Genomic DNA, 18836 nt, shown 5'->3' with positions numbered 1-18836 from the left:
TGTGTGTGTGTGTGTGTGTGTGTGTGTGCAGGTTTCAATGTGCAGTTAAGTGTTTTTTTTTTATGTGCATCTTTTATCAACATGTTTCCATATTTGTCTGAGGTGTGTCTTTGGTTCTGCTCTATATGTGATACATGCTCTTGATGGTAAGCTGTGTGTAAGTGCTTATGAGAACCAGATGAATGTATACTGCTGCTGACTCTAATCTCCACTTCTCCTGCGGAGACCTGGGTATTACTCTTGTTGTGAGGTGTAATCTCCTCTTGGTTCTGAGCCTCTCCTGTGGCCCGAGAGGCTGTGCATATGTGTGTTTGTGTCTGTGAGGTTTGTGCGTGCGTACGTGCTTGCATTCTGGTGTCTGGTCATATGACGAGGTTTTCTGCTCTGCGGACATTGCTCTGGTTATTAAACCTGGGTTAAGCCCTCACTTGAAACCTCCCATCATGCTCCTCGATCCGAGACAATGGAGTTAGGGAGGATTAGGGGGCTAGGAGACTGGAACTACAGGGATTTTCAGACAACATTTTGGCAAAGTTAGAAAAATGTGCACAGGGGGCACACTCAAGGTGAGTGAAGGCCAACCTTGTGATGGCCTATTTTTATATATATACATTTTTTTTCTTTTTGTCTTGGCTTCACTGTTTACTCCCAGGAGACAGACTGTCGATTCACCACCTATTAATAGTTTTTCAGCTATCCTCGAACTCTTAGCACAGTGCACGCATCTAGCTGTGAACTTTTGTTAAAGTACCGCAAGGGTACAAAACAAGAACAGTGGAATGTCAGGCACGTACTTGACAAGCTTGCTCCAAAATACTGAGATTCAGTTGCTTTTGCAAAATGAAACAAAACAATGTATGGTCTCTTTTTACAAGCATAGAAGACAACAAATATCTGTATATTAGCTTATATTAGTATAAACTGGATATTTAGGTGAAATTCTAAATGAACTCTGGCATTATTCATGTAAGTATATGGCACAGAGGTTGGTTTTATTCCTGACACGTGTAATTTGTGGATTTGTTGGGTTCGTGGAGGTGTTGAGAGGCAGTGCTTTAGTTGCCCAACAGCAGCCATAGGAAGACTGTTTCTGCTCAGGTTCAACAAACACAGGAACTGGTGTCTGCACCAACCTTGTGCTATATCAGCCCTTATCTGATGCATCCTCCCTTTCCAACATGCTATCTCCTGTTTTCCTCTCCTTTCTATTCCTACTACTCCCTCTGCCTTTTCCCACTGTGCTTCTTCCCCTCACTCTGTCTCCGGGAAAGAGAAGAGAGACAGGTTTTATTTCCAAGGCCTTTGCAAAAGAGAAGGGACAGAACTGAAAATTGTATCAGAGTCGTAGCATGGAGTAAGACAGGCAGGTCAGGCAAGCGGTAGAGCCAAACTGATAATGATCTGCCTCGTGCTGTCTGACTACAAATGAAATGCAGTCTTCTTGCTTCTGAGCGTGGATAGCCACAGCCCTGCCATCAGTCAATGACAAACACAAACAGGGGATACATGATGGCATCCAATTGCCATCTAATTGTCCTTGGTTGCTGTGGCAGCTAATCTGATCATTAAAGCAACAATTGGGAGAAAATGAGTTTCTCCTTGTCATGTCATAGACACAAGAGTGTGTTCTAAAATAGGGTCGGTATGAGTGAGAACCGTTGCTCATTATCACGATGTAGCTCTTATGCAAGCTCTCTGTTATCCTAACCTCTCTGTAATGCTAGCAGTTCTTTTCTAAGCCCCAGATATTCAGCATACTGGCTCTCACGTTACAAATAAAGGGATTGACTCCATTACCGCAGTAATGATGCACTAATGACAAAAGACATAAAAAGACATTTGTGACAGTGAAAGCAACAAACTAACACTGAACATCATTGAAAGTATGCAGGTCATATCTGAAAGAGTTCGATTGACTTGTTTAAACATCGGTCTCATCTAATTTACATGGAGAATGTTGTTTACACACCTCAGGCTTAACTACATGTGCGGCGGGTGAACATAATCATCCTCAATGGAGTGTATGTAAACATATACAATAGTTTAATTAGGGCCGTAAGGATGGGGGCAGCCTGACTGAGTGATGAATAGAACAGATACACCCTCACCTCTTCTTTGTGCCTGCTTGACCTTTTTGAACAGGGTGTGGCAAGGAAACAAAAGGCTCTCCATGTAACCATATACTGCAAAGAGTTGGATAAAAGACAGACAGGGGGACGTCATGTGTAAAAGGAGAGAAGTGGAGAGGATCCATTCAAAATTTCAAACAGTAGTCAGTTGCTGTGGGTAAGTTTGAAATAGTTGACATGTGACTCAGTGAGGCCCGGAATTGAATGACCATAGTGCTGCTGTTAGGCTCGGGGGTGACATTTCTATTCTCCTTCCAGGACCCCCCACCCCCTCCCTCTCTCTCTCTCTCCCTCTCTCGCCGCCTTGCACTAGTATCAGATTCTAATCTGTCAGTGGTGCCTCCGCTCTATTTAGCCAATTGGCTCCCATCTGATGGATGGGATAGAGAAGCCCTTCAGTGACCTGGTGGGATAAAGCTAGTCCTTTTCCCAGTGTTCTTTACTTGCTTAAAAATAGCTTCAGGTTTGACACTCACCTGTGCCAGTTTTCAACATATTTAAACAGTATCCCTTTTTGTACTTGTCGTGCAGTGTTACTCACTCATAAAAGGTGCTGCACAACTCCCCTGTTTCCCTGCAATAGGGTTGGCTACCGAAACCTGGTGTCAATATAGCACCGGTTCCTAAACGACCAGTATCTACCAAAACAAATGACAATTTCAATTTCAATTCAATTTTATTTGTAGTATCAATTTAAAATAATAGTAATTTTGAGACACTTTACAGATAGAGTAGGTGTAGACCCCACTCTATAATTTAAGTAAAAAGTCCCAACAATTCTAGTATTTCCCCCAAGAGCAAGCAGTGTGAAAGTGGCGAGGAAACCTCGGCCAGACCCAGGATCTTGGTAGGCGGGGCCGGTTTGGGGTGAGATGCACAGTGGTAATAATAGTCACAATAAAGATAATGGAACAGTGACTAAAAAAGGCGCCTTAAAGTCACTGCCGATTTTGGTGCCATTTAAATGCCTGCGCAGCCGTCTGTTGCTTCTAAAACGGAAGAACAACAGAAGAATCACTGCATATGACGCTAGTTAACATTACAGTTAGCAGCAGGCAATGTTAGCCTACCGTTAGCCAATAGCTGGCCAAACACAGTTAAAACGCTGAAAGCTAATTGGTCTGTTGTTTGGCTGTATTTCGTTTGAGTTCCACAATTTCCTCCGATTTAACAACAGTCTGCGGCTGGTGCTTTCAATTGCACCTCAATAAGCTCATGATGCATTCAAGTTTATTCAAAAGGGTTGGGTTGCATCCTATAAAACAACTCGGATGGCAGAAATATGGTCAACAAACTTCTGAGTAAAGTTACCGGGCTCATAAAGTTTTGAGTCAGAAATTCAAAATGTTTAGATCGGTCAACAATTATCTTCTAGCCGACGCCTTCATTTTAAATCATTTTGAATTTGCATGTACTTCTTAGTTTGAAGGTCTAACAAACCAAGCATGCACTAGCATGTGCTACGGTTAGCCACCCCATCTTGGCTAGTGACGTAGAAAGCCGTGCAGATTCTCCCTCAAATCTCCCTCAAAAAACATGGATGTTTTTTTCCATGTTTGGATGTGTGTGGAAGCACCAGAGACACAAAATAACATTCAAAATCCCAGATAAAGTGTTTTTTTACAATATGGGCACTTTAACAACAGTAGGCTGATGAAATAAGATTATTGTATTAAATACATTATTTAATTGACCAGATAGCCTTAGCAAAAAACAAGCCATTCGTAAGTGTCGCCAACTGGTGTTTTGTGATCTTCTCTATCTTTAGAGTATCGGTTCAGGCACTTTTAAGGCCCCAGCACTATTTTCAAAGTATTGCTTTAGCACCGGTATCGGAAGAAATCAACATGATACCCAATCCCAGTGGTAGCAGATGATCTCTGGACCTTGCCTTTGCGTCCAGTCTCGTTTTTCCTTGCCAATGGGATTAGTGGAGAGTGCCGACTATGCAGGTGGAGCCGTAAGTTAATTTACCCCACCGTTTGGAGCTATAATAGCTTATTGATTGCTTGACAGAGATGCAAGAAGCAGCATGGAAGGGCACAGAGAGGAGAGAGAATAAGTTAATCATCGCTCAGTGTGTTGCCAGGATTTAATCACATTATCCAAGGTTCACCACTGCCATGTAAATCCACTTTTAGCCTCCGAGGAGTTGGAGTGACTGCTCTGAGACGCAGGGGCACCCTGCTGGTTTTGTGAAACCTTTCCTCAGCTGCGGTCTGGGCCCCGCCAGCCTGGTAGTCCCTGCCCAGCACCCGCCTCAATCCTGTGGGATGCAAGCTCCCTGCCCAGGGGCCCGGCTTAATTCATGCTAAGCTGTTGGGTTAATTTTAGCAATGTTACCCAGAGGTGACCTCCATCTGCTATAGTGCTGCTCAGGTTGTCTGAAAAACATCAGCCTGGCCTCCGTGATTCAGACCATAACTCCCAGACAGCTGGTTGGCCCATCAGTCATTTCTTCCACCAGGCTTTCCCAGGCCAAAGTGCTCCTGTGCTGTGTGTACATTATGAGCAGTAAGGTGTGTGTGTGTGTGTGTGTGTGTGTGTGTGTGTGTGTGTGTGAGACTCTGGCCCATTAGCACTGCCAGCATATACACATTCTCACTACAGCTGGTTACCTGGTAACTCTACATGCTGCTTTTAACTGGCGGCCCTCTCACTGCAAGCACAGGTTGTGAGAATGCTTCCCTATTTTTTTGCAGCTTTAAGCAAAGCTGCCATTAACACTGCTCTGCATTACTACACGGACTGTAGCAGAGCTGGGTAATTCTCTTTGACCCCAGAGCCAGGACTGATTGTGCAACTGCTCTTGCAGCTCTCTTAGGGTATCACATTGACCAATGTTTAGACAAACCAGGTTAAGCTATGGTTGGATACTGCCCATGCTTCACCCTGGCTTCTATCAATCTGTCTGTCAGCTAACCAAAAGCAAAACAATGGCACGGAGAGGTGAAAGAGTGAGACAATGTAAACACAGAGACAGAGAGATGGTGACCTTGCACCCCATCACCCACAGACACACCACCACTGACCTGATGGCCAAATTCCTGTCTGGCATCAACAGGAGCAACATCTGGCAAATCTGTCCTGTCCACCTTGAGCCACATCTAAAGCTCATCAGGTCTCATCACCACCAGGACTCTGTGTACAACGTTCAGATTGATTACTCGTCAGAAAAGCCTTGATGTGCTTTAAAATAAATGCACGGAATCTGGTGCTTTGAGATCAGCCGCATGCAGAAGGAGAGATGGGACAGAACAACAAAGACGGATAAATTGTTGAAGAGAAAATAGCGGACAAGCTGCCATTAGGATGAGAGAGTAGATGGAGGTGGCTCCAGTTGGACGGAGATTCTCTCTTGGCTCTTGTAGTGAAGATAAGGGGACAGGTGGTTTTCTGTTCTCGCAAAGATCTCCGACAGCTGGCAACGCTCTATAAGCATGCTGCCATAGAATGTATGTGTGCGTGTCCCTGAGAGTGTGATGTGCGTGTTTGTGTGACGTTTGTTAGTGGGTGTGTGTGTGTGTGTGTGTGTGTGTGTGTGTGTTTATAGCTACATGTGGCTGCATTTGGGGGTTGTTTGAGCCCCTGCCAGCTGAGCTATCTCCCTAAAGTCACTCTCAACTCTCTTACCTTAGGCTTGTTTTTGGTACATTCCTTGTTCTTTTTCCTACTCACGGGCAGCCCCGGGGCATTGGGCCTTCTTTTACCAGTCTGTTCTACAAGAATATTTTCTTCATCTGTATTAGTGCTTCAGTGTATGGCAATAATGTGTAAAAGCAGTTTGATTTCCATTCTGACCCAGCTGAAACGTAAGGAGTGGTCTATCCATGTCACTCAGTCTGATGTTGATTTTCTGTTGCCACTTCCCTGCGTTTTTATGTACTTTTGGACTTTGCCTCAGTCGTACTGCTAAAGACTAATGTTATTATTTCTGTCATGACGTAAGGTCTAGCATATTGTATCGCTTTTAAACTGACGAATCAAATCTGTACATTTCCTCGACTAGTTCAAAAGTTTTAAATGTATTTGTGTTTTAAGTGTGCTTTTCTCATAAATTTGATTTCATGACCAATGAATTCTTTTCCATGCAAAGCAGATGCCGAGATAACAAATGAGCCAAAACAGAAGGGACCTAAAATTCCCCTGTGTCGGCCTGGCAGTATGTAGTGTTCATGTACTTTGGTTAGTCCTGAGTTCTTTACTGTGTTGGCTTTGGGCTCGTTCCATATACAGCTCTGTGTTTATTCGGGCGGCAGCCACTGAGAAGAGCTCGTGTCATCTCCGTGGCAGAGAGCTTTTGTTTGCAGAAAAGAAAAAAAAAGAAAGCTTGGTAGGCTACTAAATGGGCCAGAGGCGGTTATTTGCTGTTGGCAAACAGACACTGTCCTCAGTGGTGAAGCACTCCGTTGCCACTGTGGCCTGACATCTGGCTTTCATCCCTTGGCGCTGCAGTGTTTGTTCACAATGCAAGTTGCTCTTAAATGTAATTCATGCTCTTAAGATCTTCCATGGCCACCGCGCTCCGGTAGAGGCTCAGAATAAAGATTCCCCTCCAGCACTGCTTTTGGTCACCAGAAAGGGAATCCATTTCCCAGACCATTATTGATTGATGTCAACTCTTATAAGTGAGTTTTTTTTTTCTTTGTGTTTTCGGCCAAATGGTTTCTTTGAAGTTGCTATGATTCCTTTCAGCTTCCCACCTTCAATAGAACAGTTGGCCTGCACCTGATCCATTGATGTTTCACGCCCTATAAGTCACCATGACGAGGGCGCCGTCTATGGCGGGGAACTTTGTCAAATGCAAAAATGTATGACAGTGTTTTCAGATGAAAGAACATTCTTCACCAACACCATCTGTATCCACTCTCCACCTTTCTCTAAATATATTATACCCACCTGCATTATAAGCTATGGCTTCCACTTCATTTGACTCGCTGTGATAGGAGCGTATTCCTGATCTAATCAGCTGTTAAACTAGTCCCAAAACGACATTGAATAGCCATTCCAGACCATAATTACACTACCTTTAGCCCATAAAGCACACATATTTCATCATTTATGCACAGTGACTAAATTAAGATTCCTGTTGGCTTATTTTCCCTGAAACGTGCATCTCATCAGGATTTATCTAGACTGAAGCTCTTTGTAATTAACAATTGATGAGGCAATTTTGCAGATCAATACATTCTAATGGCTTGGGGTGGTTCTCACACACCCCCACCTCTTAATTGAAAGTGTGTGTGTGTGTGTGTGTGTACAAAAAATAAGTTTTTTTTCTATAGTAAAATAACAGTTTTGCATGCATAGTTTGATTTTTCATGCAACAGCTACGTACCACTGAGATTTATTTTTGAATGTGTCCTCTGTACTGGAGGCATACGTTTAGTGTCTGTCCCTTCTAAGAGTGGCATATTTATTTTCTGAAAAATGACAGTAATGATCAGTCTCAGCAATGGTTGTGGCTAAGCAACATGTCCCTCGCAATGACAAAAGATCACACGCTACATAGACTTTTTTTTAAATTCACTTTGCCACAAGAAGAATTTCTACTGCGGTGCTTTCATGCTTGAATTGTATCAGAAAATATAGTTTCCTTTCCTCCCACAGACGATTCCAAGTATTTCCCCCAACGGCAAAGCCACATAAAGTCATCTTTGTCCTCCAGACACACAGATGTTATTATAGCAGTCCTCATATAACTATAAATATATTCATTCTGAACATCAACTGTTATTCATCTTGACCATAAAGTTGTTATCAGCCGTATCACATTCACTTCGGCATGTCCTGTTGGATTCAAGGGAAATGTCAGCATTTACCTTTTTATGATACAGAAATGTTTTATTTAAGTCTGTCCACACAGGTATACCGCAGTGTGGATGCCAGATGGCAGTGCCGTAGTTTTGTAGAAGGCTGGTTGCCTGACACACATGTCTGTAACCATGAACATTCTGTATTTTCTCATGTTTGTGTAAATTTGATCCCTGGGGATCACAGGTCAGTTGGGTGTTTCCAACTTGCGTGTCTTCCAATTGTATTCATACCACATGACAAGCGGGCATGGGAGGGTGGCAGGATATTTCCAAAAGAGGTAAAAAATCTGGTCAGAGAAAGGGGAAAACTAGGCCAAGTTTTGGACAGACTTCGTTTTGTCTCATGTTGTGGGGAAACTGTCACAGGAGAAGAGATCAAGGTGACCATTGCACCCATCCAAACAACCCTGAGACCCACGGCCACTGGTCGCTCATTCCTCAGGGCGGGCAGAGCAAAGCATAAATCCTTAAAGCAGGTTTTAAACAAACAGTCTGATGAGGAGGCTGTGTGTGGCTTTTCTGTTCAAATGCCTGTGTCTCCCTCTGCTCTCCAGAGCAGCGGCGTATCCCTGCCTGATTTCTCTCTGCAAGGTGAGATAAGACCCTCCCTTAGCCCGACTGTTAATCCTCTCAGCCACAGATGGCGAATGAGCGTCTATCCGGCTTGTAGACAAAAGGTTTGCTGGATGGAAATGGTAGACTAGACATTAAATACACACCCGTTATTACCTTGACTATCTGGCTTTTCTGAGGAATCCAGTGAAGTCATTGGAAAATATTTTATCGTAACAGGTTTCCCATTGGTCATGAGGCTTTGGGAATATCTCCGCGGAGACGGGGAATGTCAAGGAATTTGATGAATTCCTGGACAGGTCAAGGATTATCAAGCCATTTTTCAAATGTGTAATTTTAATTGAATATGTCAAGAGTAATTTCCAGATTTTATAATTTTTATAGTAATTTCAGATCTTCCTCAATTCTTCAACCTAGTGTAAATGTAGTTCCTCTTAGTCCCATGTCTTCATTTGATCTGTACGTGTGCTCATAGTTTCAAGTACTCTAGGCACTATAGTCATTGGTTAGCTTTGATGTCATGTAAAAAAAATAATAAAAATACTGTTTGGGTGCACTCCTGTAGAACTAAGTTGAACAGATCCTTTGCAAAGTGTTTTTCTGCAAATGATCATCAGTGAGTTTGTGGAACAAAGTGAGACGGATGAGACCCAAGGGAAAATCTTTCAGCATTGGGGTGGGTGTGGATGTGTGATGCGAGTGTGTGTAGTTGTAACTGCACTTTGGGTGCGCAGACAGACTCCAGCTGAAACCAATTTATATCCTGGACATGCCTGTATTCATCAGGGAACTCCAGCATCACTCTGTCCTGCTGACAGCATTGGCCTTTAATTGGCTGGCGGGGGTTAAATGTCCCCGGACTGGACCAATAGAAGGGGTACTCGTCTGATATGGACAATGCCACAGTATGACCCCTGGGCCAGGAACACAGGGAGTGGATAGTAAACACTGGTTAACTTGGAAGGATTCTTGGACAACATTTCACCCGCCATCCATGCTGCATCGCTGAACTTTGATTGCCCCCAGCTGTCCTTTCCTTACCAATGTTATTCCCTTTGTTCCTGATCCAAAGAAGTGTCATCACCATATTTGCGAAAATTACAGGGATTGGGATTGAGATAATGAAATTTAGTTGTGCTATGCATATTGCTTAGGGTGGAATTACTCTTAGGGTGATGAGTGAAAGTAGACAGAGGGGGTGCATTAATAGTGTACAGCTGTAGATTTTAAAACCAACTGGATGTCATCAAATTAATCATATGAACTGTGCTATCAAGCAGAGGTTTAATGAAATACTCGGAGTGATCCCCCGGTTTACAAATAGAGCACTGACTGACTCCTCAGTTATTTATGGAAGCCAAATGCATGCTTAGGAGGACTTTAGAGTTTGACATAATAGGAAACATGACATCGCCAGGTACAGGATCATTATATGGAAGTTCCATAGGCAATGTAAATAGTTTTCTGCAATGGAAATTGAAGCTCTTCAGCTGTAACTCTTTGATGTAGTAGACAAAAAGCAGGTATAGTGCCCCTGAAGAGCACTTATGTTCAGGATACATGCCTCCCTCTCTCAGGCCCAGCTGCTATCATTTGTAAAAGTAGGCTTTTTACTGTACAGTAACTACCTTTTACATGATTATGCTCCCTGGGTACATAAACCGCTAACACAGCCATATATTCCACTCTTTCCATTTTTTTCCCCTCAGTGTGGTGCCATTATACAGCGCATGCTGGCACAGAACTGAATGTTAAACGAGCGATAAGAATAAATAGAGTGGCTTTTAGTTTCCACACACTACTGGTCCTGCAGTCTTCGGTATTTCTTTCCGTCGCATTGTGGTCAGGGTGATCGGCCTCAGCTTGGCGCTTGCTGGCAACTGGTATGTGTCAGTGATAGAGTTCCTCAATCTCCCTTTCCCTTCTCTCTGACCTCCCTCCTTGCACCTTTAATCCTGCCTGTCTCTGTTTATAAACTTTATACATTTTAACAGCCGGTGTGTGTGGAGAAAGGCGGATTTGGGGGCAAAGGGACTTTTTTTTTATCTTCCTGAGCCCCACTTCCCTACTTCTCAGCCAGCAGGGAGAGACACTTTAAGGGCTTTAAAATAATCGCTCTCTTTTTTCAGTGAGGGGCTTTCTAATTGAGCCTGGACTGACCCCTGAATGGGACCGTGCCGTCTGGTTTCCATCCCGGCACTTGATTGAAATGGGAAAAGTAGACCGAGATTCAACTCATTCTTATTTATTTATGTTTGGTCGGCCCCTGTTTTGCATGGCCCAGCGGTGGATTAGCACTCTATAGATGGATCCACAGTGGAGGGGCCCCACTTCCCCGACACACTCGGGGGGCTGGAATGTGCAACACACAGCCAGGACTAATAGTATATGAGAGGGGGGTGGTATGAGCTGTCTACCTCAATACACCTCTTTACTGTCTGGGGGGGCTCTGCACGCTGCATTTCTCCACTTCCCAGCCTCACAATGTGTTTTCGTTCTGGCGAAAGTTTACACTTTTGAATTTAGTACTGAAGAATAGCAGCATATGAATCTCACTTTTGACACAGGCCAGAAAACGGATGTTTTTTGGCCTGTGAAAAAGACCTCTCCTAAACATTGTTGACAGCATGCTTGTGTACCAGGAAGTGCAGGCAGGATGCAGGCTCTTTGTAGGTTAAACACATCTGTCATGGCCACAACACTGTGTCCATTTATTCTAGTTCAAATGCTGCATTCTGTCAAACTCTGACTGACAGCTAAATCTACTGGCTTATATTCAAACTAAGCCACTGTGTAATTGAATATTAGTTAAATCCTCGCCATACTATTGAGGTTTGACCTAAAAAGAACCAAATCTGTAATTGGAGTACAGTGCCCCCCTTAGGCATCACAGTTGGCCTCATGCTATTGCATTTATCTTAATTAAATTAGGTTATCAAACACATTTTTTGTTGTTTCCGGGGCGACCTCTAGCTCACCCAGTAAGAGCGTGCGCCCCATGTACAGGAGGCTGAGGCTTTTGCAGCGGCCCATGTTCGAGTCCGACCCTTTGCTGCATGTCATCCCCCATCTCTCTTCCACCTTTCCCGCCTATACACTATCACTCTGAGTAAAGGGAAAAAAGCCCCCCCCCCCAAAAAAAAGATTCTAAATTTATTTTGGGTAAAGTCTGACCTCTAATCTGTTAACATGGGAGCTGAAATAAAAACAGACACGCCATGCATCTCACATGCTCACGCGCCACATTCAGTGTGTAGCTAGCCTTGGAGGTTAATGCCTCGACGCAGAGGTCCAGGGTTCAAATCCGACCTGTGACGATGTCCTGCATGTCTCTATATAAACATATATATCAGTGGGGTCTTTTTTACAGCTACTAACCCTATAATTGGCCGTGGGACAGTCTGGCGAGGTCGGTGACTCGAGTCTGTCCGGTGTGTTCTTTGCCGTCGTCCATCAGAGGGGCCAGTGGCCATTATTTTGGCATCTGATCAATCTATCTGCCTTTTCTGCCGACGTCAGGCAGACCTGGTGTGTCAGGGGCTTTATTCCTCATTCTGTATTGGCGTGGCCTGCTTGCTATGCCACTTTTTTTAAAATCCCTCCTCTGTAATAAAAGACAAAGTAAGAAGCACTGGTATTAAGTGAAGTGGTGCTTTTTTTTTAATCCATGGAGAGTAAGACTGACTTCTACGCATAATCTACTCTACAGCGAGCTTCCTGATTAATGCAGAGGGGTATTTAAGTAGTGCCAGGAGGACATCAGCTGAGACCGTAGAGTTGTTTGATAAAACATCTCTAATTAAAATCTGCGTTTCCTCTCTGTTGTTCTTTGTATATATCGTCTGTATTTTACTAAGCTCTCTCGGGAGCATGATAGATTGCATTAATTAAGTTCAGCTCCAGATGAACCATTTGGTCTGTGTTTAGTGATATTTGTTGCCATTCGTGCTAATTGAAAGGCTTGTTAACTAGGTAAGAGCCAAGAGACTTCACAGACCCCATCTGTATCCCTCAGTGGTTTCTCCACATCACACTAGCCATTCAGACATCTGCTGCAACTGTTCAGTTATATCTTCTGTCCTCTGTTTTGTTAATCTGTGGAGGGAGTTTGAGTCCTTCAGGGGTGTCCTGGGAGTTGTGGAGCAAAAAAACACGGGCCAGTGGTCTGACTGACCCTCTGGCTGCAGCCGCAGGAGAAGGGAGAGCATGAAGGAGACGCAGTGGTGGTAACAAAGGGCTTTTAATCGTCTTTCATTCTGTACTTTTGAGCGGCACACGTTTCCCCTGTAGATGCTTCTCCCAGTGCAGCTTCACAGTCCCCCTCTCACTCAACATTCACCAAACCCCTCTCCAGTCAAAGTAGATTTTATGATGTTGGGTCATTGCAGCTTCCCGAATACGCTATACCAGGGATATAATAAAAAAGTTCTGGATGCTTCCCTTGAAACCACAATATGTGAGCATTTAGTTTAGAAATGACAGCATCAAGTATTGTAGTTCTGTTTTGGCATGACAGAAATTGCAAAAATTGACCAAACGATTTGTAATGCCACAACATTTGGGAAATGTTAAAGCGGGAGAGAGTTATGACAAAATAATAAGCATCTGGTATAATCTGGATTTGTAGGGGAAGGGGAGGAAATGAACATGATGGATCTATTGGAAGACTCATCTTAACGCTCTCAGCAGGGGTGCCTCGTAATGCGGGCCACTTTGTAACTACACAAAAAGGAAGGACGTGAACATTTTAATTTTCAGACAGCCTGTTATTTAAAATACCTGAATGCCAGATTCCATCTTTTAAAATAATACAACAGTGCTTTGCATAATTCCTCTGCATTCCAAATGATTTGTCTTTGTATATATTATCATTAGATACAACTTGGTGAGTTTTGATTATACATACATATGTTGCTCAAATTGGAAGGGAAACATGATGAAAATGTAAATTAAATCAACTTAAAGAATAAGAAAACCGCATTTCTTTCTGCAAATACCGGGCTTTTTTTTCTTTCTTTGTGTCTTCATTTTCTCTTTCTGTCTCAGTACCTCTCAGGGCTATGTCTGTCCAAGTAGTTGTAGAGTTGACATTTACCCATCCTGTAGACAAAGAGCGCTGGCAGAGTGAATGGGGAATGGAGGGAGTACCCGGCAACTCCGGGGCACAGGCCAGATGGATTAACTTGAAAGGCATGGCATTGTAAACCAAATTCAAATTAATCCCTTTTTTGTGTCCCTTGATGGAACAATGGTTCTTTCCTGGGCTTTAGAGAGACATTGACGTTGAGGGGAGAGTCAGGCCTTCACCATTTCCGACACTCTATTCACATCACTGCTCTCTATTACCTGCCACAGATATACAGCACTTTCACGACGCTGGAAAAAAATCACGTCTCTTAATTCATTACAGGGCTCACCAACGAAATATATTTGAATATTAATCACATATCACACGTTATAGTAAATATACACCTCTGGAAACTGGTTTTATTATCTGCCGAGTACACATACATTTCCTCTTGGTCTGACTTGCATTATTAAAGTTTCCCTGCCACACAAAACCGTTTTTACTTGCAATTTTTTAAATATGTCAGGTCCATGTGGTGAATCTGAAGATGGACTCCTACCTCCTCTGTCAGATCTAGCCACTAAACGAAATAAGAGGAGAAATCAGGCCAATTAAAAAATCTGGTCAGTCTGACGTCATGTTGCCTGAGCTCTTTACTTTTCATGAGCTTGCCCAGTTATGCTGGGTAAAGGATACTGATAGCCGGGCTCTCATTGACTAGGTGTTAGCCAATCAAAGTTAAGCAGCTTAGCTTGTTGAATATTAATGAGAACTGCCACAAATGGAGCTGAGTCTTGCTGCAGGCTTTCTATACCACACTAGAATGGCTTGAAACAAGGTAACCAAGTTACAGAGACCATGGTAGAACTTCACACAGGACCCCAAAGGACTGAAGTACGTGTGGCAGGACACCTTTAAATCAAACACAGTGTCCAGATATACATTTAAATAGTTTTCAGATCAGTTTTTGGGGGGGGGGGCATGTGTCTGTTTCTTCTGTGGTCCTGACTAGCTGACAAGGTCCAACCAATAAAAATGAATCCAAAACCCCCCCTTTTGCAAGACAAAATCCCTGAACCCCCCTGACCCGATCCCCACCTAAAGTTCTGTGTTTTACTACTATGTGACCAATCATTTTTTTTCCTCACCATCATTATTGTAATAATGGGGCCAGCTTTGCTCTATTTTCAGTGTTTCTCAATGACCCGTTCTGTTTCATATTTTTCCTTCAGACATTTTTATGGGAAAGTCTGTTGGTAAATCACTATTAAATTCCTTTTTGCAACCGCTTCTTATTTCTCCCCCTTCTCCTTATTTGTATGTGTGTGCCTTTGTTTGTGTGTGCCTTTGTGTGTGCGTAATACGCACCAGAAGTAGGACAAGAGGTCCCACTGTTACAGCTTGTATTATTTGACGCAGCCATTCATTAATTATCTTCTCCGTGCAGTCTTCCTTATCGCTCATTGTTTCCTTTTTTTGTTTTTGCTTCAAGCACCTTGTTCCATGTGGTTCTAATCCCAGCTCTTTGTTAAATCATTTGCCTATCCAATAGCCTTGGGAATCTTTAAAGAATAGCAGGAGCACTGTGCCTGGGACTACATATTAGCAGTGTCTGGATCTCACTCATGCAAGGTTGTTTGCCATGCCGTGGAAAACGGAGAAAGTGGGGACTGTGTGCCTGATGGAGTTTAAAACCTTGAGTGAGATAAACGGTGATTGTGTTCGCCATGGGGGGGGGGGGGGGGGGGGGGGGGGGGGGACACATTGAGCAGAAATAGATTGCTGGCTGTCACTCTTTGCTTTTTCTCTTCACACATCTGTCCCTGAGGCTCTCTGTTGCTGACTGGCTTCGAAGATAGATTCATCTTGTGTTAAGTTGGACTGAAATGTTTGGATTTATTAGCAAAGGCTTTGGAGGAGCCTGTAAACCCTACAAACACCCAGACACACACACACACACACACACACACACATACACACAGACACGCACACAGACACACAGGAATGTCACACATGCTTCAGCTCTGGTGCCCTACTCTGTTGATGGTGGACTAAATGATCCATAGCGGTGTATATGGGCCGCACCTCCACTCATTGGTCACAGACACTTGCTTTTTATTGAATATACCTGGTTAGTCCACACCAATGTTGACTCGTATATTATCATAATTGCCTATCAATGCAGTACAATTTATTGCAGTCATTGGATGTGATGACTTTTGTCCTCCACCAGCCCTTCCTTTTTTCTTTTTTTTCATCCTTATATATTCAACGTCCAACCCTCAGCTGCTGTGCCCCTCCACTCTGGAGGCATTTTGAGTTTCTGTCCCAGAGGTGACCCCTCTGGCATCCATCACCATGGCCTGTGTTGCATTACGCTAAACCTGAAATGGTTTACTCACAGAGCTATTAATAAAAGAACTTCACTGAAAAGCACATCAGTAACTGACAGCAAGAATGCCGGACAGTCCGTTGCAGACAGTAATGCACACAGGGGAGAGTTATAGTCGGGGGGAGGGGGAACCGAAAGCATGCTGAAATCTGTTTGTGGAACAGGTCGTGTGGGGGAAACGTTGATTCTTTGTGGCCCTGCTGAGCTCTTGGTGTTGTGATGAATGGTGTTGTATAGCATTTTACTACCCTGTGCATTCCTGTATCTGGGCTGTTTATTGTTACCACACCTCACTCCTCTGTATATCGTGGTAACCGGCAGGGTGACACATGGTGCTGTCTATGCCAGGAACATTTCCCCGGCGTAGTTATCCTGACCCGTTTCTAACCTAATTCACTCCGCTACCCGGAGTAGTCACATACCAGCGGCATAGCTTCATAGCATAAAGCTCAAGAGATCTGAAGTGTAGAAAACAAAACGGTGTTGCAGCTGTAGGAGGGTATCAATGGGCACAATTGTGGACATGACAGAGGGGATTTAATGTTCAGCTGCATTTTAAACCATTAGCTACCGTCTCTTGTCTTGTTAACTGTCCATGTTCCACAGCTGTATGTTTTTTTTTCTTTCTGTCAGATAGATTCCATGGCTTGTTAAGTCAGGATTTAGTGTCAGGAAGGACAATGACCTCTCTAACTGTAATTAGACAGGGAGCCTGCTCCTGCTCAGTCCCTTAAAAACCAGCCACAGACACAACTTCCATCACAATGTGTGGACATTCGTTGATCGGCCAGGGACAGGTGGGGATGTCATCATGACATCTGTGCGTGTGTGTGTGTGTGTGTGTGTGTGCGCGCCTTTCTGAGGAGTCCTTTGACTTGGATTTCTGGCTTTATAGAGGCTCTGTTGTCTTGTTAGAGAAATGTTCTAATGTCAAGCGAAGGACATTTTCTCCAGTCTGGATGTCTTCACCTGCTTAAAGACACTGTCTGCCAAGTGTTTTAACTTGCTGTTGTGGAGCATGCCAACAACCGCGGGGGAAACATTCGCCAATTTGAGCCAGTCCCCTATCTCGGCGCCATCTTGGCATATCCCCCAGTCAACATTTGTGGGAAGAAAGAGGAAATTCAGCGTTCAGTGACAACTGTGAAATCATCTGAGATGGAGGTAGAGTGGAGGATTAGGCTGGGATCGAGCCAGAGGAGTGCACAGTGACTCAGGGAGGCAGAGAGAGAGAAAGAGAGAAAGAGAGGAGGAACGGTTCCCAACAAAATGTACCGAATAGATTTTAGAGCCTCTGTAATTGCCTTTCTCTTTGTCTGCTGTTCTGGAAAACCACCCACTCCTCCTCCTCGTCTTTTCTTTTTACAAAATACAACTTTTAATACTTTTTAGTTGCAGGGACGTTTTGCTGATCCCTTTCCGACTCTCTGAAAAATGTGACTCTCTCATGTAGTTTCACTTTAATGTGTTTTAATCGTTACGTTATCTCCCTGCGGTCACATTGAACTATTTGTGGCTGCGTTTTTATAGTGTCTTTCCGAGTTGTTTATCCTCCTGCTGGCCTTTTCTCAGATCCCACGCTATATGCAGCAATGTGTTGCGACACATAGGACGCTTTCATGCTGCTCTCATCTCCTTTCTCACCTGTCTGCTCCTATTTCTTCACAACATCCCTGTACACAGGTTGTTTTGCTTAGAATTTATTCCATTCTGTTACAAACGTATGGAGGGTTTCTTTGGCGCTATTCTACCTTTTCTCCATTCCTCCAACCTCCTGTCCATCATCTGTCCAATCCGTCTTTTAGGTTCTCCTCTGCCCTAGTGTCTCTCTTCTACCTCTGACGTAGGGTTTCTTGATTCCTGTTGGCATCTAGCATTGGTCCCGTTTCTTCCTTTTCCTTCCAGCTTAACTCCACTGGATGACTGGAGCCCTTGTTAAGGTTTTGTTGTGGTTGTTGGCCTGTTTCTCAAGGGGCTCCTTCAGCTTGTCTCTCCTCCCTGAGTGTCCCTGGCCCCTGGCCCCCAACTCCCACTCCCCTTTCCTCACAAAGCTGCTGTCAGTTCGCAGGCCACATGTGTCAGTCCTCAAGCCCTTATTTAAGACCCGGGCCCTGCCTAGGCGTCATAGTTCCAGCAACAGTGAGGGCACCATGAAAGAGAGGGTGTAGGCAGCTATTCAGAAGCCCGGAAAGACACAGAGGAAGGCTGGACAAGAAAAAGTGTTGGAAATAAAGCAAAAGCACTCTCTTTGGAACAATTGCTCTCAGGCCAGCTGACACTTTGAACTCTAAAAAAAAAGTAGTGTATTTGTGAAGAGGTAGAGTGACTAATCACCCACACAGAGTACCCCACAGTTCATATAGCTTTGTAAAAATGTGTGAATATGGTAGTTTGGCTGGAGGGGACAGTGGAGCTACGCCAGACACATGCACAACAGCCTCTCTGTTAGGCTTCCTCTCTCTCAACAGCACAGGAGTCCAGACACATTAACAAATACAACCCTCCAATAAAAAACCACCGCTGGACAATGTTCCGCCAGCTCTGCCAATGGTCTGATAGGCTGTGTACGAGGCACAGAAAATGCCATTCATTCCATTTCACTTAGTTCGGGCTCTGTGTTTCTTTATTAGGCTTTGGTTAAATAGTGATGACTCTTTCCATATCTGAAAGTGCCAGTGATTTTATGTTTTTTGTAACACATACTGCATTCAGCCATTAGGCTCTGTATGTGCTTGTGCATTATTGTTTATTGGTTGCCTGCTAACATTGTTTCTGTGGACATTTGTCACAGCAGCTCTGGAGACACTCAACACTTTGGGGATATTTTGAGGTGACTTTAAATAGTACGGAGACTAACC

The 18836-nt window shown here is 43.8% G+C and overlaps 1 protein-coding gene and 1 long non-coding RNA gene across 6 annotated transcripts in view; one reads left to right on the top strand and one right to left on the bottom strand.

Moving 5' to 3' along the window:
- Positions 1–5758, bottom strand: part of LOC117941666 — a 9913-nt gene extending 4155 nt beyond the window's left edge. Inside the window, exons 1-2 of the long non-coding RNA XR_004655945.1 lie at positions 5748–5758; positions 1216–1217 (exon numbers count right to left, since the gene is read on the bottom strand). This is a non-coding gene — a long non-coding RNA (uncharacterized LOC117941666). The remainder of the gene's footprint in view (positions 1–1215; positions 1218–5747) is intronic.
- robo1 (roundabout, axon guidance receptor, homolog 1 (Drosophila)) overlaps positions 1–18836 on the top strand; it is a 257226-nt gene that overhangs the window by 134976 nt on the left and 103414 nt on the right. The gene's annotated exons all lie outside the window — the stretch shown is intronic.

This window comes from Etheostoma cragini, chromosome 3 (genome assembly GCF_013103735.1).
Source record: "Etheostoma cragini isolate CJK2018 chromosome 3, CSU_Ecrag_1.0, whole genome shotgun sequence".
In the NCBI taxonomy this organism is placed as follows: Eukaryota; Metazoa; Chordata; class Actinopteri; order Perciformes; family Percidae; genus Etheostoma; species Etheostoma cragini.
The sequence above is the reverse complement of the archived record's forward strand: the minus strand, read 5'-3'. Positions and strand labels throughout refer to the sequence as shown.